The 19,245-nt window shown below is 39.2% G+C and overlaps 1 protein-coding gene across 2 annotated transcripts in view; it reads right to left on the bottom strand.

Annotated features, from left to right (window-relative positions):
- Ntn4 (netrin 4) overlaps positions 1-19,245 on the bottom strand; it is a 131,554-nt gene that overhangs the window by 84,337 nt on the left and 27,972 nt on the right. The gene's annotated exons all lie outside the window — the stretch shown is intronic.

The following is a 19,245-nucleotide window of genomic DNA, read 5'->3' as shown; positions in this document are numbered from 1 at the left end:
AATTATTTAAATAAATAAATAGTAAAAAATATTACAGGAATTAGTGAGCAATTGCAAAGTCAAGATCCAGGAACTTGTATTTTTAAATGAAACGTGACCCTTTCAAAGACTAATTGATTAGTAATATTGGAACTGTTATTGCTATTATACAAGTATCTTTTGGTTCTCATTTTCTAGAACTGCCTTCCACATTTGTGGTACTTTTTTTTTAGAATAGTCTTACTGGTATATGCTTCTCTTGACGGTGGATTAATTTCTGAAATGAGTCAGAAGTCATAAAAATCTAAATTAGAGAAAAAAGTGGCTGATCAAGTTGGCTAGAAGCACTTTTGGTTTGTACAAGTTGTGATTAATGAGACAGCTTCTATTGTTTAGGCTATAGATAGACTCTAAAGGCAACTTAAAACCAGTGCTGAGGCGGAAGTTAGAGGGAGGAAGGCAGAGGGGCAGACTCTGGCTACTGGGAAACGGCTGTGTGTGTGTTTCTACATTAAATGGAGGTCATATAGTGGTTCTGGGCAAGATGGCACTAAAATCTCCAATGGACCTGTTACTTGGGAGAGCAAGGATCAGTGGAAGAGGAAATGGAAACCAGATCTTATAAAAAAGGAATTCTAAAATAGATCGCAACGTGAAACAGTACTATAAAAGCATTCTTATTATGTGCTTTTAAAAAAGACAGGAGTTGGAAAGATGGCTTAGTGGCTAAGAACACTGATTGCTCTTGCAGAGGACCCAGGTTCGATTCCCAGCACCCACATGGCAGCTAACAAACATCCTAACTCCAGTTTCAGGGGATCTTATGCCATCTTCTGACCTCTGTGGATACTGCACAATACAGGTACACTTACATACATGCAGGCAATATACTCATACACATAAAATAAAAATAATAAATAAAATATTAAAAAAAGACAAAGTCAGAATAAAATCTTGGGCATTGAGCATATTGAGATTCTCGAGCATCTTTTAGTTGAAGGACTTAAAAACTCTATTGACAGCAACAACAAAAAGTAAAAACTAGAAATATTTTGATAACTAAGCACTACAAAAATAATTATCAAATGTAGGCTTTGGAAAGATTCCCATTTAGGGAAAATGTAACATAGAAAAATGCTTCTTCCTTTTTTTGTCTTTTTGAGACAGGATTTCCTTGTAACCCCAGCTAGCCTGGAACTCACTATGTAGACCAGGCTAGCCTTGAACTCACAGAGATCTGCCTGCGTCTGCCTCCTGAGTGCTGGGATTAAAGGCTGGTATGCCACTGCATCCAGAAAGAAAAACACTTAAGGAATGCTTTGGTTATAAAATTTTCATTTTAGAAATATATTTTATAACAAAGCATGAAAAGGCAGGAACCAACTAGATAGGGCCATTTCTCCATGCCTGCTATGAAACTACTCTCAATATAATATGACACGGGGAGGTGGTATTCCGTGTACACTTGACCTTTGTACAACAGCCATAAAGACTCTCTATTACAAAAAAGAAGGCTGAATCACTTCACTCTCTTACTTAACCATCTACATCCCACCCGTTGCAGACCACTGTTCTTCAGAATACAATAGTCTTTGAATGACCCTGCCTGATTTTGATTCTTAGTATTTGCCACTTGGCATTCTACTTAAAATGGTTTATTGACTGACTGTCTTCCCAGTGTAGAACATAATCTTCTTGGAATAGTCCCAATGTTACAGGGCAGCATCTGGCATTTAGTAGATATTTAATAAAGTTTTGGTAAATGACTTAATTAATTACAAAATTGCTCCTTACACTTGTATAATAAGTGAAGATTCTAAATAACTTCTGTATATAGGTTCCTACATAGATCCATACACTGAATTTTACAATGTAGCACCAGGTGAGAGGTCAGAACTTGAATTACAATAATAGTAATAAGGGTTGGGTTTCTTAACCAGTGTATGTATTTCTAGCTGTTTCAAACTTCCAAAACCAGACAAATTCCCAGCATAGACATGAGGAAGTAGGTAAGAAATCCCAACCCAACCTAAGGAACTTTTGGTAATTGATGACTTCTGGGAGGGAGACAGTGTCTTATAGGGATGGGGCTCTTGGTGGGTCCAGGGGGTGGGCCTACACTGAAGGACATTTGGGGACACGCATCAGACTTTATAGGACATGATATATGAAATACATTAAATTGGGCAGGGGGCATTGGAGAAAGGTGTGGTTGGGGGAGGGGATCCAAATACCATCAAACTATATTTTTTTTGGTTTATTATTTTTATTTTATGTGTATTCGTGTAATGCCTGCATGTAGGTAAGGGCACCCATGTCGTGCAATGCCCGTGGAGGTCAGAAGAGGCTGTCAGATCCCCTGGGACTGGAGTTACAGACAGTTGTTAGCTGCCATGTAGGTGGTGGGATTCGAACCTAGGTCTTCTGCAAGAACAACCAGTGTTCTTAACTGCTGAGCCATCTCTCCAGCCCCTCAAAGTATATTTTATGAAAATTGAAAAAAATTCAATAATAAAATAAACTTCCAAAACCCAGAAAATGTTTATGTTAAAAGTATTTGAGCCCATTTAGCTACATGTAAAGTGGTAAAATTTCCAATAAATACTCTGTCATATATTTGAGAGTCATTGTAGCAGTACTATGTTTTGCTTTTTTAAAAATTCTATTTATTATTTTTATTTTATGTGTATGAGTATATTGCCTGAATGTATGCAAGTGCACTCATGCTGTGCAGTGCCCACAGAGGTCAGAAGAGGATGTTGGGTCCCTGGAACTGGAGTTAGATGGTTGTTAGCCACCATGTGGGTGCTGTGAACTGAACACAGGTCCTCTGTAAGAGCATCCAGTGCTTTAACTGCTGAGCCATCTCTCCAGCCCCTGTTTTGCTTTTAAGAACATAAATCAGGACATGGTTTCATATTTTGAAACACTAAAGAATTAAATCCATTATAGACTTTAAATGAGACTAATTTTCAGCATGTCACCCCAAACACTAGGATTTCTGTTCACTATTCATAAAGAACTTTTGCCTTAAATAGAATAGATAATGTGATTATCCCTATGCCATCAACCACAGTAGTACAAAGGCATAGGCAGGGATAAGCCAGTGCTAGCCAAGTAAGCATTACGCTGGAAAGCTGATGGTGCGCTTCTCTGTGTTGTCTGCCCGCCCTTCCTTTTCCTGGACATTGGTGGCAGCTGTTTGCTCTCTCTGTTCCTGTCATATATTTACCCTTGACATTGGCCCTGACTTCCCCTCCCCCATTCCCTCTCTCCCTGAGAGTCTTAGACACAAGCAGAATGGGAGGAAGGTTTGGGGAAACTTAGAGGCTCTTTTGCTTCCTGAGCCCGGCCTGGGGAGGCTGAATGGTGGCTCTGTGCTGGCTGCGCATGACACCAGAGTTGGCATGCTGATATCAGTGGGGAAGGGACTTCATGACCTCTGAAGCTGCATGTTGGAAAGGAGACAGTAGAGTGCCACAGACACAAAAGGGAATGGGAATTTAAACCAGGAAATCTTTTTCTCCAGAGAGGAGCCACCTTAATCTGATACCCCGGGAAGGGGATCTAGCCCGCATCAGGAAACAGAGCTCGCCAATCCAGTTGCTGCAAAGTCCTGGCAGGTGACCCTTGGTTCCCACCCAGAAGTGTGCCACTTCTGAAATGAAGTAAGATGATGTAGAAAGCTCCCATTTCCCACAAGAGTCTTCTGGGCTTTGTCCTTATGAGGGGCAAGAAGGTGCCTAAGGGCCCATCATCAGTTGTTGGTCTCCGGTTGCCTCTGACCACACTCTCAACAGGATGTACCTTAAAAGTCAGAAGCAAGCTTTGCTGAACAGGATCAAGCATACATCCTGCCTGCTAGTGTCAATGCCCAGTACCTCTTGATCGATCCTTTTTCCTTAAAGTAAATAGTGTGTTTTGGTGGTTCACATTCCACTCATTACAGACAAATATGTCATTCAATATGTAGAAGACAATTAAGTGCCACACTGTGGTTAACCCAAAAGATAGCCAGAATATGGACTTGATAATGTCTTTCCATCTAAACTGTATGTAAGATATATAATGTCAATAGTTCTGTGCAATTTGTGAGTGTTCTTTCAAGTCAAGAAATATGCCTCTACATTAGTAGTTCTGAAAGTGTAGCCTCCGGATCAACAGCACCCCTAGGGAAATTGTTAGAAAAGCAAATTCTTGGCTCTTATCTCAGGTTAACCAAATCAAAAACTCTACAGGCCTGGCTGAGCAATCTGTGCTTCTGGAGTCCTCCAGATGATTCTGATGCAGAAGAGAGTATAAGAAACATTGCTACACAATTTAAAACCTTGCTTAGAATGCTATTGTTTGATATCACATAATTTATTTAGTCAAGTTGCTATTGTTATGCATGGATGCTGACTCTTCAGTGTAACCAAAGACAACAGACAACATTGTAACTGAAATGTAGACTTACATGATATTTTCCTAAGGATATACTTCCAAAAGTGAAATCAATAGGTTAAAGAAAATGCAGAATTTTAAAACTATCTACCCAGAATGGAGACATGGCTCAGTAGTTAAAAGTACTTGCTCTCTTATAGAGGACCCAGGTTAGGTTCCCAGCCCACATGGTGGCTCATATGTTTGTAACTCCAGTGCCAGGGGATCCAACACCCTATTCTGGATTCCATGGGCACCAGGCCTACATGTGGTACACATAAGTACATGCAGACAAACCTTCATACACATAAAAATAAGCCTGTAAAAATATCTGCTCTTCTGATGGATCATGGACCATTCCCACAGACTTTGGAATCTCCACATTTCCCTGGCCTTGCTTGACATTTTTTGAGGCTGGGACCCCTGAGATGTCACCTGTGGCTGTGGGCTCTCAGCTCAGGTTCTGCATTTCCTGTGCCCTAGTATAAGGAAGTAATCCTAGATTCTCTTTCTTTCCTGGAGTTTTCATACATATAAAACCTTGCTGGAGGGCTGGAGGGCTGGAAGGCTAGAGGGCTGGAGAGATGATGGCTCAGCAGTTAAGAGCCCTTACTGCTGTTGGAGAGGACCAGGTTTGTGTTCCAGCACCCACATGGAGGCTAACAATTGTCTATAACTCCAGTTCCAGGGAGCCAATGCCTGCTTCTGGCTTCCTCGGGCACACATAGGTGCACTTACACAGATGCAAGCAAAACATACACATAAAATAAATGAATAAAATTGAACAAAACCTTGCTGGAAGAATGAGTAACTAGGGGTGGGCCTTGAGGTTTTACAGCCCAACTCCACTTTCTGTTCCCTTGCTGCGTCCTGACTGCTGATGCAATGTGACCAGCAGCCCCCATTCCTGCTGCACTGCTCCCCTACCATGATAAATTGTATTCCTTTGAACTATAAGCCAAAAGAAACCCCTCATCTCTTAAAAACAAACAACAAAACTCCCAAACCCCTCAGTATATTTATAAGTAGTCAAAACACAGCATCCTATGTCTTATTTGCAATTTAACATGGGAATTTAAACAGAGCAGCAACACAGAAGGAAAAATAAAGATTAAACATTAGACACAAAACAGTACAGTTCTTCCCAAATCAAATTCATGTCTTATATATTGCTTCGTACTTCAAGTTTTAGTGTCTGTCATAATATTCACAAAACATGAGGTTGGGGATGTAGCTCCAGTGAGGTGGTAGGGTACAGGGAGGGGGAGAGGGAGAGAGAAACATAATTATCACATTTAAAAACTTTCTTTTCGGTTGCTAGCTTGGGGTGTATTTTAAGCTCAAGTTGCTAATCCATCCTGTGGACGCCCTTGGAACTTGTTCTATTACTGCACTTGAACAAGAGTCTATTGTTAGAGCTTATTTACTTGTCTGTATCTTGCACTAGACTCATGTTCAGAGGGCAGGGATCTTGTTTGGTTAGCAGCTGTGTCCCTCAGCATGTCCCACAGTTTCCAGCACACGATAGCATTTCATAATTGCCATTAAATAAACAAATGAGTGAAATGTTCCTCAAATTCATTTTAAAAGGAGAAACCAAACAGGGACTAGGGTTTAGAAGAACTAAGGAAGCAAGATGCTCTGTTATTTCTTTTAGCTTTTGAAAAAAAACTTTTATGTATTTTTTTCTTTGACAACTTCATACATGTACAATGTGAATTCTGATATAAACCCTGCATTCTTGATGGGAATCACATGAACATGTGTTTATTAATACATACGTAGACTATGTAATATATTTCACAATGGCTTTTGGATTCCTTCTTTTCTGTAGCATATAAAATTTTTCATATACATTTTAAAAAAGCTTTTTGCATTTATTTATTTATTTGTGTGTGTGTGTGTGTGTGTGTGTAAGTCAGAGGACAACTTGCAGGAATTAGTGGGGCCCTGGGATTGAACTCAGGTCATGAGACTTGGCAGCAAGTGTTTTACCTATTGGGCCATCTCACTGGCCCAGATTTTTCATATTCTTAAGGATGAAGCAGGTATGAGTAAACACCCAAATATGCAAGTATGAGATCTTTTCCTTGATTTCTGGTCTCATTTTCTATTTACCAAACATGGAAGCTTCAGGAGCATAACTACGTTTGTTCTTTAATGGAACCTGAAATCCTAGACCTCTTCGTGTTCTCAAAGAGGCACTTTATGGTTTCAATTGTCTTCTCTGCTGTTTTTCCGTTTCATTACTTACTTCCTCTATTACTTTCTTCTGTTTACTTTGGGTTTACTTTGTTCTTTTTATTCTCGTTTCTTCAAGTAGACTCTGAGATCACTGATTTGAGACTTTTCTTTTTCCTCTCAGTGCATCTTCAGTTACATCCCACCAGCTTCGGTATGTTGCATCTTTATTTTCACTCAGTTAAAAAATACTTTGCAGTTTTTGAGTTATTCAAAAATATATTAATTTCCAAATATTTGAGGGACTTCCTTGGTATCTTCCTGTTTTGATTTCCTAATTTAATTCCTTTATGGTCAGAGAACATACTGTGTGATGTCATTTCACATTTATTGATACTTGTTTTATGGCCTGGAATATAGTCTACCTTGGTAAATGTTCCTCGTGCCCTTGAAAAGGTAGTGAACTCCCAAGTATAACGAACAACATATCTGCTTCTCTGTGTAGCTTCTGATTCATATATTTTAAAGTCCTCTTATTGGGTTTATAAATATTTAAGATTATTATATGTTTGTGATGAATTCCTTTTCAATATGAAATGTTTCTCTTTATATCTAATAACAGTCTTTCATCTAAAGCCTACTTTGATAAGCTACACACTTTATTTTGAAATGATGGTATCTCTGATGCTATCCTTTTAGTTATGTATGACAGTCAAAGGGAGATTCTTGTAGATAGCACAGCTGTCATTTTAAACATTTTATTTAGTCTAATAATCTATTTAGACCTTTTATATTATTGATGTGATTGTGTTTAAACTTTTATGATGCTGTTTTATATTCCATTTCCTTTCTTTTTCTGTTGTGTTTTGGACTGAACATTTATCTCCTCTTTGTTTATTGAACTTTTTAAAAAAAAATTATTGCTTTAGGGTTTATAGCATGCATCTTTTTTTCCTTCAGTGCTAGGGACTGAATGCAGGGCTTTATGTATGCTAGATAAGCATTTTATCACCAAGCTATTGACTTATCACAATCTACCTTTAGGTCACATATACCAGCTCTACTATGGTATAAGAAAATTATAGCAATACACTCCCATTCTCTACCCTTAATCTTTGTGCTCCTGTTGTTATGCATTTTTGATTCTCTATAAATTATAACCCCATAACACAGTGTTTATAATTTTTCTTTAAAGAGACAATTCTTTTTAAAGAAAGAATTTTTTTTTAAATATTACAGGGGCTGGAGAGATGGCTCAGCAGTTAAGAGCACTGACTGCTCTTGCAGAGGACTCAGGTTCGATTCCCAGCACCCACATGGTGGTTAACAACCATCTGTAGTTCCAGTTCCAGGGGATCTGATGCCTTCTTCTGATCTCCATGGGCATTGCACTTAATATAACCTTTACCGCAACAGAATTAATACTATTTTATATCCTATTTGAAGCAACCTGAGTGCATTTACACACATGCAGGCAATACACTCACACACATAAAATAAAAATAAAAGTATTACATGTGTTCATGGTTTCCATTTATTTATTTATTTATTTATTTATTTATTTATTTATTTTTATGTGTATGAGTGTTCTGTCTGCATGTACGTAAGTGTACCTTTTTCATTCAGTGCCTGTGGAGGTCAGAAGAGGGAGTCAGATCCCCTGGAACTGGAGTTATGGACAGTTGTTAGCTGCCATGTGGGTGCTGGGAATCGAACCGGGGTCTTCTGCAAGAACAGTTGGTACTCTTAAACACTGAGCCATCTCTGCAGCTCCCTGGTTTCCATTTTTGATGATATTTACTTCTTTGTAGATCCAAAAATTGATCTGTATTTTTTCGTTTGTTTTTTCTGAAGGGCTTCCTTTAACATTTTCTATACTGAAAATTTGCTGACTTTTTGGAGCGGGGGTGAGAGAGGCTTTTCAGTGTCTGAAAAAGTTTTTTTTCCATCTTCATTTTTGAAAGGTACTTTTGCAGGATATAGAATTCTGAGTTGTCAATTGTTTTCTTTCAGTTTTCTTCTCCACTGCCACCTTGCTGCATTGTTTATGACAAAAGCCTATTGTTCCAAATTTGTTCCTCTCTATAGATTGTATTATGTTTTGGTCTGGATGATTTTAAGGTTTCCTGTTCACCATTGGCTTTTAAGCAAGTTGGTTATGAGGTACCTTGGGATGATTTTCTTCTTGTTTTTGTGTTTAAGTTTTGTTGTACTTCTCCAGTCTGAGCGGTTGGGAATAATCAAACTAAGAAAAATTTCAGTCATCATTTCTTAACTTTTTTCCCCTCCCCTTTCCTCTCTCTTTTGTCCTTTGTGGATTTCAACTACTCAATTAAACTACCTGAAGTTTTCCCACAGCTCATTGTTGTTTATTTTTCTATCTCTTTTCTTTCTGTGTTGCTTATTAGTTCATAATCACTAGTCTTTTCTTTTGGTGTCTAATCTACTGATACCATTCATGTGTTCTTCATTTCAGCACCAACATTTTCAACAAGAGGCAGGGGCTTTTGATTGATTCATTTGCTTCTATTGATGAATTTTTCTTCTCATTATGTATTGATTTTCCATGCCCCCACCCCCAGCCAGGTCTTGACTGGCTATCAGACACTATGAGTTTTACTTTGTTGAGTGCTTGATATTTTGGTATTCCTTAGTTTTTCCTGGATTGGAACAAGCTGGGTCCTTTTGAAACCTGCTCTTAAGTTTTTTTAGGTGGGACCAATACGCTAGCTAGTATAGGCTACATTCCACTCCTCTACAGAGGTGATACTCTTCTAATTACTTTAATGATGAATTACAAGATATTTCAATGCTGGCTCTGTGTGACTGCTCCCTCTGTCCTTTAGGGTGGCTCTTTCCCTGGCTTAGGTATTGTTTTTTTTTTTTTAATTTATTATCATTATTATTATTAGACAGGCTCTTTGTGGCCCAGGCTAGCCCCAAACTCTCTGTATAACTCAGCTGCCCTTGAACTTAGGACAATCCTCCAGCCTCAGCCAATGCTTCATGAGTATCAGAATTACGGATATGCGAGACATCACACCCAGTGACAGTTTTCTTAAACACATTGACCAATACTCAGCTGGAGGTGTAAGAGCAACTACCTCTGGAAGTCTCTTTACAGTGAGGTGCATTCCTTTCTGGAACTCTGTCCCCATAGCCTCTATCTGCCTTGGTCCTCTCAGATTCTCCCAGGTTTCTTTTCTTTTCTTTTCTTTTTTCTTTTCTCTTCTCTTTTCTTTTTTCCCTCCCTTCCCCTCCCCTCCCCTCCCTCTCTTCCCTTCCCTTTCTGCCTCTTACCCCAGGAACTCCATCAGGATCCATCTATGTTTCTTCTACCTGCACTGACACCCGGACACTTTCTCTACACAGAAGAGGCAATTTTAGGGCTTACCTTCAATTCTATCCCCTACCCCAGGTGTCACTGCCCTCTCCTTTCTGATGTCCCAACACCCTAAAACTGTTGTTTCACGTATCTTGTCTAGTTTGTTGTCATTGTTTTAAGCAGAAGGGTAATTTCATCATTGTCAGTCCTCCTGACTGAAAGATAAAGTGTAAAAACCCAAGACAGTTTCTTAACTTTCATAAAATACAATTATAAAACTGTATCTGGACTAACCCTTTATTTTTCTATATAAATTGATAGAAATGGCATATTGAAAGTTTTGTTTTGTTGGTTTTTCAAGACAGGTCTTACTATGTAGTCCAGGCTGACTTTGAGCCTGCCTCAGCCTCCCAAGGGGTGGGATTACAGGCATATGACATCTAACCAAGCTGAAAGTTTTATACTAAAGCTAGAGTATGGCAACATTCAGTGAACAAAAAGACACGAAGAGTAAATGTTTTCTTCTTTTAAAAAAGATTTATTTTTAATTGTGTATATGTGTATTTGTATGCGCTTATGTACACATAGGTGCAGGTGCCTGAAGAGGCCAGAACAAGGCATTGAATCCACTGGAGCTGCAGTTACAGGCAGTTATGAGCTACTTGATGTAAGTGCTGGGAACTGAACTCCAGTCCTCTGCAAAAGCAGTATGAACTCTTAACTGCTGAGCCATCTCTCCAGCCCCACAAAGAAATTTTATTAGCTATATTAAAGTAAGAAGTACAAAAAGTTTAAATACATTATCTAAACCTTATGAATTTATTCAATAATTCTATGTTTTAGTAAGTTGCATTATTTTTATAGGTAGGTTAAACTTCAACATAACATTTAAAGTAATTTATATTATAATGTTTATGTAATGTTCTAAATTTTTCACTAATACTTATTGAATAAGTTAATTTAGAGCCATGTTAATACAAGTTTATTTTAACTTTATAATTGTGAGTAGTGTAAGTTTTATTATATGCATTTTATTATTTATAAATGAAAATACCATTTATTTATTACCTCAAGAAGCTATTATTGCACAAAATATCTTGCTTGTATGTTAAACTTATACCTCCTCCATGACAATTACACCTTTTATTTTACAGAAAAATTGATGTAAAATTAATCAATGTTGAGGCTGGAGAAATGGCTCAGTGGTTAAGAGCACTGATTGCTCTTGCAGAAGACCCAAGTTTGATTCCCAGCACCCACATGGCAGCTAACAACCATCCATAACTCCAGTTCCAGGGGATCCAATGCCTTCTTCTGAGGGCGTTGCATGACATGGGTGCACTTACATGCATGTAGGCCATACACTTATACACATAAAACTAATAAATAAGATATTTTAAAATTAATCAATGTCAACACTTTTTGAGTGCCACTTGGCTCAATATATTTTCGGTAATAAGTTTATACTGACTGCAAAAATGGTAAAAAAAACCTTTTAGATAGGAATCCCTGAGTTTTTTTTCTAATTTAATTGAATAAAAAGACAAATTACCTCAGATTACCTATGCATAGTAAATACATAGTAAAACGTATTTCTATGTAAGAAAAAAAAATCATGCTATTTTCCTGTTCAATGGAACAGCTTGGCTGGAACAGCAAGTACACTGAGAAACAGTCCTAGATCTAGTGTATATCATCATGGGCTTCATGTGGCTGTTTATAAATGGTATCTTGTTGATTCAATTGAATCTCGCTACTCCATATTAACAACTGCTCTGATGATTGCTATGTAGAAGCCAGACCTGTAACCCAACCTAACCATGTCTGCATTTCTACTTAAAAAATGTATTAAAAAGTATGTGTGTGTGTGTGTGTGTGTGTGTGTGTGTGTGTGTGTCTTTTTAAGGCAGGGTCTCTCTGTAGTCCCAGCCTGCCTAGAACTTGCTACGTAGACCAGGCTGGCCTCTATCTCACAGAAATCCACCTGCCTCTGCCTCCTGAGTGCTGGGATTAAAGGCATGTGCCACCATATTTTATCTATTTCTTAATAATGCATATGTAGCTGAGGAGGCCAGAAGCATCAGATCCCCTGGGGCTACCTGCTGTGGGTGTTGGGAAATGGTTCCTAATTAGGTCCTCCGGAAGAGCAGTGCATACTCCCTCATAACCTCTGAGCCATCTCTGGCTCCACCCACTAGCATTTGTACTAGCATTTGCCATTACTGAGGCTGACATTTTTGCCATCGAATTGAAAAATGCCAAAAGCATACACACTTGGTGAGATGAAGATGGGTGCCCTAATATGCTCTAAAATGGGCTTCTGCCTTCACACACGGGTTTTGTCTTGGATAGTATGTGAAGTTTCAGGCTTTTTAAAAAGCACTGCAGAGAGTGGGAGTTCTGGTTTTAATGGTAAGAGAAGGCTGGATAGAGAGAAGACGGCATAACTGACATGTGGGCGTCTGAAGTTGAGCAGCTGGTTGGTTTAATTTTAGAATATTTGTCCTTGACTGTACCACTTGAAGTGAAGCATCTACTTGTCCTGGAGAAGTGTGTCTGTCTTTTGGGCAGCACCAGAATCCTTTGCTTACACTTCTGGAGCATTAGGCACCCTGTTCCATCAGATAGCCCACCTTTTAGAGTGGGAGAGGCTTATCTGCTGAGATAAGAACCTAATAGGACAATAGAACCTAATAAAGCTCTCAATGGAGCAGCCTGAGGAATGCAATGCACTCAAGTGACTTACTTGTACGATAATAACCTCGAGTTGTAAGTACACAAAAGCCTCTTTGCATGTTTCAAGGGCATATTTACAGTTTTAGAGTGATGAAAAGGCGGCTTCTTAAATATCTTCAAAGGGAAAAAGGACAGAACTACAGGAGGAACAAGAAACAACAAAGGAGCAAAATAAAAAAAGATCAGGGTTGAAAATAAATGTTAAAAATCCTCACTATGTGTGGAATCCTAGTGTTTCCTCTGCCCTCAGCACTTGGAGTCAAAGGACTTGAGTGAGAAAGGAGTCCTTAATACACAATGATCCAGGCCCGCTAGAGGAAACTGAGGCACAGAGTGATTTGCCAAAGATCGACCAACAGGCTTCTGACAGCTAAGAACAGAACCCAGTATTTCCTTCCTTGGAACCGACCTCTCTGTCATGACCATCCATTGCCTACCCTATGACTTTGCCAACTCTTACTATCTTACAGGTGTCATCTTCCATGTTGTTTTATTCAGGAAGTTTCCTCCACCAACCCTCTTCACCACAAGTCCAAGGGTGCTTCCCATAAGTATGATTTCAAGTACCTGTTATTCCTTCCAGGTTTAGGAATTACCATGCCTGTGTTTCAGTTTGTTTCATTGTCTCGATCCTTCTCTAGACTAGGAGCTCCATCAATGCATAAAGACCTCATCTGCTTGCCCACCAGTGCTTAGTATATATTACAAATAGAGAGTTTTTGAAAACTCATAGTCATGCTTAACAATGATTTCTAGTTTATAAACAGCTTTTATTCTTGTTCCACCTCACCCTTACAGCAAACCTGTGGTGTGGTATCATCCACTCCCATCTTTCACATATAGAACTCTGAGAAAATGTTAACTTGTTCAAAGCCATGTAGCTGGTAAGTGGCAAAGCTGATATTTGAACCCAGGTTATCTGTAAGTCCAAGTGCAGTTATCGTTACATTACAGCTGATGTCATTTGGTTATAGAACTGGTGATGGGGATGGGGAAGATTGGAACTTCCCTTCCAGAAAATTAATATGACAAAGAAAAGCACCTAAACAATATGGGGAACAGGAGATGCTGTGAGGCAGTGTGGGAGCAGGAGGTGCTGTGGGGCAGTGGGGGAGCAGGAGGTGCTGTGGGGCAGTGTGGGAGCAGGAGATGCTGTGAGGCAGTGGGGGAGCAGGAGGTGCTGTGGGGCAGTGTGGGAGCAGGAGGTGCTGTGGGGCAGTGTAGGAGCAGGAGGTGCTGTGGGGCAGTTGGGAGCAAGAGAGGTGGTGGCAAGGGGAAAAGCAGCCACATGTGAGAGGCAAAGAAATGAATGTCAGAACAAAAGGGAGAAGCCAAAGGCCGAGCTCTGGGGACCACCATGGATAGAGATCAGAAGGAAGAAAAAGCCAGGAAAAAAATAAAGGTCAGTGAGGAGTGCAATAAAATACAAAGAAGTATTATCATAGAAGCTCAAAGGAGTGAAGACACCGTAAGGAACAATGGTAGATGCATGTCAAAAGAGAAGGAAGACTGAAAACCTTGCCCAGTTTGGCCTGATGCAGAATACTTTCGAGAGCTTAGATGGAATGAGGGTCAATTTGTGAAGGTTTCAGAAAAGACTGTGGGACAAGGAAATGGAAGCAAAAAGAAATTGTTGAGGCCCACTGGCAGTTATTTATTCATTCATTAGTTGAAAGACATTTGGCTTGCTTACACATTTTGGCGATTATGAAGTAAAGTACTATAAACAGTCACATAGAAGTCATAAGGAGAACATAAGTTATTGCTTTTCAGGAGACTTAGGAAAGGAATCACTAGGTGGTGTGGAGAGCATATGTTTATAAGGAACTGCCAGACCCAATTTCTACTACAGCGAATAATGAAAAGTTTTAATTGCTGCACAGCCTGACATTTGGTTTTATCAGATATCTTTAAAAACTTTTTAAAAGATTTGTGTGTGTGTGTCTGTGTTTGTGTCTGTGTGTCTGTACATGGCTATGTGAGTGTAGGTAACCAAGAAGGCCAGAGGGCTTTGGATCCCTTGGAACTAGAGTTACAGGTGGTTGTGAGCCCCAAGACACAGGTATCTGAAAACCTAACTCAGTCCTCAGCAAGAGCAGTACATGTTCTTAACCACTGAACCATCTCTCCAGAAATAGTCATATCTTAATTTTAGCCTTTATAGTGAATATGAGCCATAGCTCATGGTGATTTTAATTTGCATTTTGCTGTTGACTTACAGGGTTGAACATCTTTTCATGTATTTGATACATTTTTTGGTAAAGTGTATTTTACCTTTTGCCCACTTTTGTTCTTATTTTCTTGAGTTATGACTTTTATGAATTATTATGTGTAAGTACATATTCAGACATATGATTTTCAATTTTTTTCCTCACAGCCTGAGACATTTGTTTTTTAAGAGTGTTTCAAAAGCAAAACCTTTCTATTTTTAAGAAGTTTAATTTGCCTATATTTTTCTTTTATGGTTGGGGTTCTTTGTGTCACATCTATGACACTTTCACTTAACTCAAGATCATACATAACTTCTAGAAGTTTTATGGATTTTAGCTCTTCTATTTAGGTCTACAATCTGTTTCAGTAAGTTTTTATATGTGGTATGAACTGACTTGAGGCTGTTGAGTTTTTTTGGTTCTGTTTTACTTTAAATCTTGAATGTGGGGTCTAATGAGCACAGTGACATTTGATGAAAATTCTATCTTTTCTTCCTTGAACCATGTTGGCAAGTTTTTTTTATTTATTATTTTTATTTTTTTATGTGGATGCGTGTATTGCCTGCATGTAGGTAGGTGCACCTGTGTCATGCAATGCCCGTGGAGGTCAGAAGAGGCTGTCGGATCCCCTAGAACTGGAGTTACAGACAGTTGTTAGCTTCCATGTGGGTGCTGGGAATTGAACCTGAGTCTTCTGCAAGAACAACCAGTGTTCTTAACCGCTGAGCCATCTCTCCAGCCCCCATGCTGGCAATTTTGGTTGCTTTTCCTTCTGTCTTTTTTTGCCTGAGATTTATTGAGCTTCTAAGATATGTGGATTTATAGTTTTTATCCAATTTGGAAAAAATTTCCTGTAATTCCTTCAAATTTTGCCTTCTGCTTCTTTTAAGCTCTAATTAAAGAATGTTTGCAACTTGCTATTCTCCCAGAGTTCACATGAGCATGACTTTCACTCAGCCCTCTTTGCCTCTACGCTGGGTAGAGGCACTAAAGAGAAACTAAACACTTCTAGTTTCTATCGGTAACAAACTTTTCTTCTGCACTGTATAATCTCCAGTTAACTCCTTGTAGCAGATATGATTTTTCATTTCGGACACTGTATTGCATTTTTAGAAGTTCCATTTGAATCTTTTCCATGTCTTACATTGCTCTCTTCAGTATGTCCACGTTTTCTTGAACATATGAAGTGTACCTACAATGGCTGCTTGAATGCCCTTGTCTGCCTAGCTGACCAGCTGTGTCATCTCTTGGTGTGTTCCTATTAATTGACTTTTCTTCTGGTTAGGAGTCATACTTGATAATTTTTGTTTGGAGATAAGGCATTGTGAAATTTAGGTTGCTAATTGGTGGATTTTCACGCATATTTCTAAGAAGGCTTAGATTTAATTGTGGTATAAATTAATTTACCTTGGATAAGTTAATTTTTTTGAGTGTGTGTGTGTGTGTGTGTGTGTGTCCCACAAGTACATGTGGAGGCAAGAGCATCAGGTATCTTCTACACTGTTACCTCGATACAAGCTCTCTCACTGAACAGGAAGCCTACCATTTTGGTTAGGCTGACTGGCCAGTGAGCTTCCAGGATCCACCTGTCTTCTCTCCCAATGCTGAGGTTATAGGCACATGCAGCCCTGCCTTTTTATGTAGGTATTGGGGATTCAAACTCAGATCCCCATGCCTGCAAAGCAAGCACTCTTACCCATCAAGCCATCTCCCCAACCCTCTTGCACTTTGTTTTCAACTTTGATTCATTTGATAAAATGAACCCTGTGCAGCCTTTATTCTAGGGCTTACTAAGCTTCATCACTAAGGCTTTCTGGAGACCTTGGAGATGACACTGCCAAATCCTTGTAAGCTATGGAATCTTTCATTCTGGATAGTGGGAAAACCAACGATTGCCTGCCTCTGGGATCCTCAGAACCATTCAACTGCTGCTTGCAGGAGGTTCTCCCTCCATTCTTGTAGACATTTTGGTACACACATTCAGCTTGAAATTTGTCCTAGTCTGTTCTTCATTGCTGTGACAAAACACTCTGACCAGTACCAACTTGGGGAGGAAAGGGTTTATTTGTCTTACATCTCCCAGGTCACACGCAGTTCATCAGGGAGCCCAAGGTAGGAACTCAGGGCAGGACCCTGGAGGCAGGAGCTGGAGCACAGGCCATGGAGGAACGCTGTTTACAGGCTTGCTCTCTTGGCCCCTGCTCAGCCTGCTTTCTTATGCAACACAGGCCCACCTGCCCGGGGGTGGCACCACCCACAGTGGGCTGGGCCCTCCCACATCACTCATCAAGAAGATGCCCTTCAGACATGGCCACAGGCCAGTCCAATAAAGGCAATCCCCAATTGAGGCTCCCTCAACCCAGGTGTGTCAAGTTGACACTAAAGCTATCCAGCACAAAATTCAACCCCAAATCTGAGGCCTTACTCAACTCCACAAGCTGTAGCTATCTTGACATCCTTTAAATTGACTTCTATCTCCTCAGCTCAGAGAGAACACTGGAATCTGAGTTTCCTTTCCCATGTTGTGGCTTGAATATGTCTGTTAGACTATTAGTAAGCAGAGGCAACCCTAGGGCCCAACATGTTTGTTTCTCTCTTCTCAGATCTCAGATCTTCTGTTGTTTGTGCCTGGTCTGAAAACAAACTGTATCATATAGCTTGTTAGGTTCTTTAGTTTTAGGCTGTGGGAATGTAAGTCTTGTATTCATTCATGAATAGAAGCTGAAATCCCCTAACAAAGTGATGACACTTAGGGTACTGCAACTTGTGAAGTGTCAGGAATGAGACAAAAGGAAAAGTCCATTTGATTTTACTGATTCCAGTTTGCATACTTGAATGCAATTCTTCCTTCTTATTCCTTGCAGTCTCTACTCTCCCTTCCTCTCTAAATTGTTGAGGATGTGACTTGAGATTTTTCCCTTGAACAAAGGCAAGTTGCAGAGTTGGCTCTCTAGATAATTGTTGTGTTAGGGGGCATACTCAGTATCTACATAGCAGAAATTGTCTTTTTTTCCTAAAGTAGGAGAAAATTACAACAGCTCTGGGGAGATATTTCAGTTCTTGAGTTTAAAGTTCCAAGGCTTCCATTTGGCCTTACTTCCATCATTCAATATACTCAATAAAGCTATTTACACTCTTCTGTGCCTCAGTCATTGAACTATGGCACCAAGGTATTCTAATGCAGAAATGTAAAATTATGCACATAGTGGAAGTACATTAAAAAGTGCTATTGTGTGTGTGTGTAAAGTATAACACTTGAAAACCACAGTTGTCAAATCTTAAATTGACATTAAATGAGTTTTCTTGTTGAACATGAGTGTGCATACTGAGAGATTTCTATAATGCAAACTTAACAACAGAATATGCTTTCCATTTTTCAGACTTTATCAGGAGCAACCAAATGTCCTGATTACAGTTTGAAAACAAGCTTCAAATGCTGTTACCCTGGTGGGGCGATCCTGGCTACCAAACAAATAGACTTCAAAAGGACCTCCAACTTGCCTTAGGCCACAGACAAATATTTGCTGTCACTGTAGTGGTAGGCAGCATAGGGCCACTTTGCCCTTCACTTGTAGGAGACCTTGAGGGCCAGTATTAATTACCAGCTTGAGAAGTTTTCCCAGTAGAGATTAAGCTCACATATCTTTTCCCATTAAGTTCCAATCTGAAGTATGAGAATTAGTTTTAAGAGTTAAGGAAACGAACAGAAAGCTGAATCAGGAGGAAGGACTTGCAGAGAGAAAGCCCAGCAATTGAACTTTTAAAAGGAAAGCATAAATATTATATTCTAATTTTTACTATGTATTCTGAAGTACCCTCTGTTCAACTGAAACATAGGTAAGTCTAACTGACATGATTCATAGATAAAATACTATCATAAAATTAGACTCTGTTTTCTTCTGTTCACAGAGTAAAGGTTTATGTGGAAGAGTTTGAAGTACAGAGTTTTTAATGATGGTTAAGCCATTGGGTTTACAAAGCAAAAAAGCTCACAGTAGAAATTCTGCACTCAAAGGAGAAATGGATCAACAAATAGAATCTCATTTCAGTGTCTAAAAATGTTTCTTAAACTACAAATGTAGGTCAGTAGTAGAATATGTGCTTAGCATGTGTGAGGCCTTGGGTTCAATTCCCCAGAAACACACACGCACACGCACACAAACACACACACACACACACACACACACACACACACATGTGCATGCACATACCTGGGCGAAAGTGCACACACATTTTCTGTTTTGTGCATTTAAAAAATAATAAAAAGACATTTCTAATCTGGCTACATTGCAATTTTAGTTAATATAAATTTTGACTATATTATGCCTATGTCTCTGAGAAGTAATAACACTTTTATTTTTTAAATATTTTATTTATTATTTTTATTTTATG

This window comes from Nannospalax galili, unplaced genomic scaffold (genome assembly GCF_000622305.1).
Source record: "Nannospalax galili isolate Female #2095 unplaced genomic scaffold, S.galili_v1.0 scaffold734, whole genome shotgun sequence".
NCBI lineage: Eukaryota > Metazoa > Chordata > Mammalia > Rodentia > Spalacidae > Nannospalax > Nannospalax galili.
Note: the sequence above shows the minus strand (reverse complement) of the source record. Positions and strands in the feature narration are given on the sequence as shown.